Raw genomic sequence first — 6515 nt, 5'->3', positions numbered from 1 at the left:
AGCATTGAAGTCAGCCGTGTCAGTGCCACAGAGAAAGGTATCACCACATTTGCATATCCCATTGACCTCACACAGTGCCCCAACACAAACCTAATCCTGATCTTTTTTCAAGGTTTCACTATCAGCAGATTAAGGGCCTGTCCACACGGAGACGCTTTTTAGGTTAAACGCAGAGGTTTTGCTTCGTCTTGGCCGAGCGTCCAAACGAATCCTGTAAACGCACTGCCCGAAACCGCACTTTTCTGAAACCTGGTCCCAGAGTGGAGAAATCTGAAACCGTAGCCCGTTTGAGTTCGTTTAGACAGCCAAACTGCACATCCTGCTTGCGTATCGATGATGTCATCGCCACACCTCAGCTGCCCTGGACTTGCACTTATAGTATTGCCTAACAATACTAGTTTTCATACATGACATTACCTACGATTACACTCCGTTCAGATAAATATCACAACTGATGCTGCGCAGCGCCGATAGCTTATGACTTGGTGGACTGAACACTGTTTTTCCCGGTGTTTTTTTATGCATTCTAGCTACTGTCAGTGACGCGAGAGAACTTAAGTTATTAGGAAAGTGCGGTGTAAGTTTAGGCTACATTAATTTGTGCGTAGTGCCAGTGTCATTCATTTATTTTACATGTCTTACAACATATATACATGCATTCACACGGACTATCCTACAACCAAAGAAAGTAAAAGTGATTAGTAGGCCTACCTGCGTTAGCCAAATAAAGGACGGGACTGCACCCTTCACAAACCGTAAAACAAAGTTTATTAGTTTTACAGTTGACTACAGTTGACAGTTCACCATCAGTCCACACAAACAATTCTGGTTTCCTTGCACTAGCCATTTCGCCGTAGCCTATTCTGTCTGTTTTTAAAGCGCAAGTTTTGCAAGTTTTGGTGAATTTCTGTAAAGACACAGTGCCACCTATAGGCCTGGGGTATGAAGTAACGGGTTGGGTCGTGTTGAGATGGATCCGTTTGGACGCAAATATACTTGATACGGTTCCAGGGAAAACGGAGGAAAAAAAGATAGGTTTGGTACGTGTGGACTAGGCCTAAGAGGCCGTTTACATGACACCGCCGGGTGGATTTTCTCTTACCGCTTTCACACCTTTAACGACTCCGGCAAGAAAAAAACCTTGTGTGTACACACAGAGGTGTAACCGGCTAAATGTGCTGTAGTGCATATGCCAGACCAGTCGATGGCGCCGCTGTGCAGAAGATTCATGATAATTTTGCGTGAATCGCGTAGAAGAAAACATTGTTGAAACAGTTTGTTAAGCCAGTGAATGTCTAATAAGTGCTCTGGTTAAGCAGTCGCATGAAATAAGGAGACTACAGACAATTCGGTTTTCAATTCAACTGTTAAACTAATAAAGTTCATTTTCAAGGTATGTGACTGCTATGTGAAATTTCAAATGCTTAGCCTACGCATTGCATTAGGTCTGAGCACCACTGGAGAAAACACTAACATGCAGTAAGCTATTGTTTAACTAAGTTAAGCTAACGCGTGCTTCTAACTTAGCCACTAAAGGCTGATAGGCTACATTGTGCACATAAATCATGACAGGGGAAAGAAAAACATTTTAATATGATAAATAAAAGTTTTGGTTTGTTTTGACAAGCAACATGTCAGGTCGAGTGCCGTGGCTGAGTTGAGAGGTGGGGCTATGTCGTCATAAAGTTGCCGGCTTCGCACCTACAGGCGTCTACATGGCGAAAGTTAGCCGGCGGTTTCAAAAGTTCCCACTTCGGTTTCAAAAGCTATCGGTTTCAGTCTCCTAAACTGCCGGCGTCTTGTACATGCAAGGCGTAACCGTTAACAAAACCTCACCGGTTTCACAAAAACCGGCGTCGTGTGCACGGCCCCTAAGGTTATGTTAGCCTTTATCATGTCCCATTGGAGAAATGTGTCTTGGACACTCAAGAAGACATTCACACAGTATCATACCAAGGGCCGTACTCTGGGGAAGAGATACAATGACCGACCGAGTAAATACCGACTTTGATTGTCCACAGAGAGCGCACACTTTCCCTTCATCAGATAAAAAGCTCTCATCATTGCCCTCTAACCACAATCTGTGGTACCCACAACTATCATTCTATGACAAGAGTCAACAGCACAGGAAAATAAATAGATGGTAACCAGCGGAGACATTCAACGTTCAACATTCAACATGCAAAAGAGACATTCAACAGCGCTGTCTCAAGGTTTTGGAATAAAACAATAAAACTGAATCTGAATATTTTGTATTTTCATTTGAATTGCTGAATTTGAAATCGAATGTAATATTTTGAAATTGAACTCCTTTGCTCTGATACGTGAATTATCACTGAAAATTCCACTCTTTGCACTTTTGCACACATTTAGTTCTCACAGTTCAGTTTCAGACCGTGAAATTGAATTTCAGTCCACCGAGACAACATCTGGTAACTGAGGAAGAGCCATCAATAGCAGATCATTTTGGAGGTATCCAAAACGGCGTTTCTAACCTCCTGATTTACTGCTACTATACAGAGGACACTGTTGCCAAGAAATTGTAGTGACTGGAATGGAATATTGGAGTAGTTAAATGTTAAATTCTGTTCAACTCTAATGAGTTGGCAAATTTGCTGGTATTGTGAGCGGCTGGCAAAACTTTAGTTAAAGTAGCTATGCTAGCAAGCGGATATAGAGTTAGCATATAATCCCAACAAAGTTTAATAGATGTACCAAACATGATGTCTTCACAACACAGTGTCCTCGGAGGCCATAAAAGAGTAAATTTCCTTTATCTCTGTCCTAGTTATTAAGTCCTAGGGCACTGTTGGAAAAAGCGCCTGCTAAATAACATAATCATAAGCATGGGCATGGGTTTAATATGGCTATTAGGGCTATGTATAAACTAACCATAGGCACTATTGTTACAGGAAATTCTACAGTTGGTACTTATAGCAGCAAGTCCCTTACTCTATTTCAAATGCTAGAAATTTTACTGGCTGGTTGTGCCTTTTCTTTATTGTGCCATGAGATGAAAATGTGACTGACTAAAAGATGGCATGGGGCAGCCGTAGTTCAGGAGATAGAAGAGTCTTTCGGCAACCAGTCAAAGTGTCCTTGAGTTATAGCTAACTGTAGGGACTGGATATATCTTTCCCAGTATTTATTGGCTGGTACTCAAATGGCAGACAAGTGACCCGGATCAGGAGTGAGATTGGGGTGGGGGGGGGGGGGGGGGGTGAGTGTAACAGGTGCCAACTAGCATAGCTGTGCTTGTGGATCATTAGTAAATCTCACTCCTCCCCATCTTAAGAGTAGTGCTGGCATGAAAGCTAGCAGCCTGGGCCCAGTTTCCCTAAGCATCTTAAGCCTAAGAGCGTCGTAAAGTCCCTCTTACGAACGTCTTAAGATTTGCCGACTGTTTCCCGAAACCATCGTAGCTTAAGAACGTCGTGAAAACACTCGTAGATCTACGAGTGCTCCAGAGTTCTTGTTACCGGCTAAGAGCGTCTTAAAGAGGCCCTATGCAACAATTTTAGCAAAATGACCTTAATTATGCAGATTGAGAGTCGTTCTGATGGTTCTACAACACTTTTTGGGTCGTTTGGTGGGTGCTTCGTCTCCCTCTAGAGCTTCTCCGCGGAAAAACCAAAAATGCAACTTTCTGGTCGCGGTCCGAACACATCCGGATGTAACTCGGCGGAAATACTCGAAAATGTAGTCAGATTGTAGTTTCTAAGAAGACTGCAAAACGGACTCAGACTTGGCTTTGTTGCTGTTTAAATTGTAAGTAGCCAACCCTTGGGTGAACTTAGTTTTTGTAATGTGATAGTCTCTTGAACAATGTGTTTGCTCGACCGTTTTATTGTGAGCCCTATGTGTTTAGCTTGGTTTATTGATGGCTAGCTCGTTAGCTAGTGGGGGTTTAGCGTAGCAGTCACTTGCTACCGAAGCTGCAGGGGGAGCTATGTTGTGAAAAATGCGAGCCCAAATTAGGCGAAAACCCAAAAACAGCGAAGGAATAACCAGACCTGCATAGGGCTTCTTTAACAGTGCTTCTCACTGAGGTCACCAACAGGACATACAGAGGAATTACAACTTAGAATACATAATCCAACTTATGTTCCCATTCTTTATTGTGTTTACCTGATGAATCAGATTTTAGTGTGCAAAATAGTATAGCCTACATTTAATGGTCATAATAATGTGATGAAAAGCGGACAAAAATGCAATCCAGTTATGAAACGAGACGTTGCCAGAATAGTTTGCCGTTATCTTTGCTAAGTGAGGGATATATTTTATTAGGCCTAGGCTATGAGGTAAAAGCAGAGAAAGGAACATGTGGTTTAGTCTGTAGGCCTAGTACTGCATCAAAATCTAAGCCTACACATTTCCTCACTTTCTTACTCGACTTCTTTCTTATCTTCAAACATGTTCTTAAGTGACACAGCGAAAAATTATTGCATGGTGCAACAATCTAATCTTAAATAATTACAATTATTTATGTCTGTGTGTGGTATATAACCTACTTGGGATGCTTACATGCAGATGTCAAAGTGTTTCTATTTTCGTATTGATGTGAAATAATGTGTAGATCCGAAGTTTAAACAGTAGGCCTATAGCTGTGACGTGCAGTCACCTGACATCACCATCAAATCAGAGGATATTTCAGAACTATTAACGTGGACAGCTCCCCTTAAGAGCATCTTAAGAGCAGTGCGCGCGCGTTCACGCTACGAGCATGTTCGGGAAACAGTCGGAAAAACCAAACGATCGATCATAAGATGAATCGTAGAAAACCCTCTTAAGAGCGTGTCTCCGTCGTTATCGGGAAACTGGGCCCTGGGGTTTTAGCTCGATTGTCAGCGGGCTCGACTTCCAATCCGAGGTGCTGCTCAGATTCAGTTTGAAGTGGAACATGTTTTACTCAATACAAGGTAAACAAGGACAATGGGAGAACTGGTGTGGTGTTGGAAAACAAGGAATTTAACACCTCAACTGAACTCTCAACTCATTAATAAAAAGTGGAATAAGATGGGCAATAGACATGAGATCGATAATTTCTTTATTTTTATGTAAAATAATTTAGCATGTAGCTTGTACTGTACAGAATGGAGACAGAAAATAAAGTGAAGTGAGAGAGCAAAATAAAGTATTATAGAATATGCTAAACTGTTTGTTTGCAAAGCTGTGGGAATTGTCCTGTGCCGTAGAAGAATATATACTATATACTGTACTTGACATATACATATCTCAAAAGCAGCACATACTGTATGATGCAGTTCAAGTATTGTGTTGACATAAATTGTAGAGTGTAATGTTAGAGAACAAACCAGAGAACAGAGAACAAAAGAAAGTGAGAGAACATAAAATATAAATGTCACAATGAAAATGGACTGTCATTATATTCAGTGAGGCACCTGAATGTGGGTGCATGCTAAAACAGTGAACCACAGGTATCAGTCTGTGTTGGCCAGGGGGAAGAAATCATGCTCTGTCACTGTGACATTTCTTTGGCCAGCTCTACATGAACAATTTCAATTTGCTGGCAAATGCATGGTAATAACACTTATGTTCAAAACAAAACAGGAATATTTTGGTCGTTTGTTGGCACACTTGACACAGATCAACACAACACCTATTCTAACCTTAGTCTTTGTTCTCCAGAAAGGGAAGTGCTGTTGTCTGGACATCAGCCTTTCATTTATCCTTCTTGGCCATTTCAGACTAGGTGGTAAAGAACTGCACACATGAATGATGATCCATCAGGGTTCACAGCTGGAAAAAAAACCCAGAATTGATGTCCCCTACAGAGCCTAAGAGATGTAATTTCAAGAGATTTTGTGTATCCACAGAATGTGCAGTCATTTTACAAAATGTTGTGCTCATTATTTTTTTTCCTGTCACCTTTTCAACATTTTTGGTCAACGATTCCTGGGTCCCAACGATTCCTGGGACATTCCACCAAAACACAAGCACATGAAGCACATTCAACTTGGTGGGCATGTAGCCCCACTAGACCTTTACAGAAAATAACCCTCCATCCCACATGCTGGGCCCCCAAAAGCTGGCCAAAAGCAGTTTTTGCTGAATAACTGTTAGAACCGTTGCACCAAAGAGAAGGGGATAGTGACCAAATGCTTATTTGCCCCATTATTAGTCTAATGGGGCTACATACCCACCAAGTTTCATGGTGTTTCAGGATCCATTGACCAGGTTTCCATTGACCAAAAATTCAGGAAATTGATGTTTTCAGTTAAAAAAAAAGGTTTTTCCTCCTATCTGACTTTGACTCCTATATGACCTCATCATAACCGGTCGTAATGAGTGCACCATTTAGTAAAACGTGTGCACGATTTAGTAAAGTATGTGCTCGATTTACTAAATTGAGAGCATAATCTAGTAAATTGAAAGCACAATCTAGTAAAATAAGAGCACAATTTAGTGAAATGAGTTTACACAAAAAATATCTTGCAATGACAATTCCAGGGTTCCTTAGTCCCCAGATACAAAGTTGAAGAATTCATGGATAA

This window comes from Alosa sapidissima, chromosome 15, assembly GCF_018492685.1.
Source record: "Alosa sapidissima isolate fAloSap1 chromosome 15, fAloSap1.pri, whole genome shotgun sequence".
Taxonomy (NCBI): Eukaryota; Metazoa; Chordata; class Actinopteri; order Clupeiformes; family Clupeidae; genus Alosa; species Alosa sapidissima.
This window is presented reverse-complemented; position numbering follows the sequence as displayed.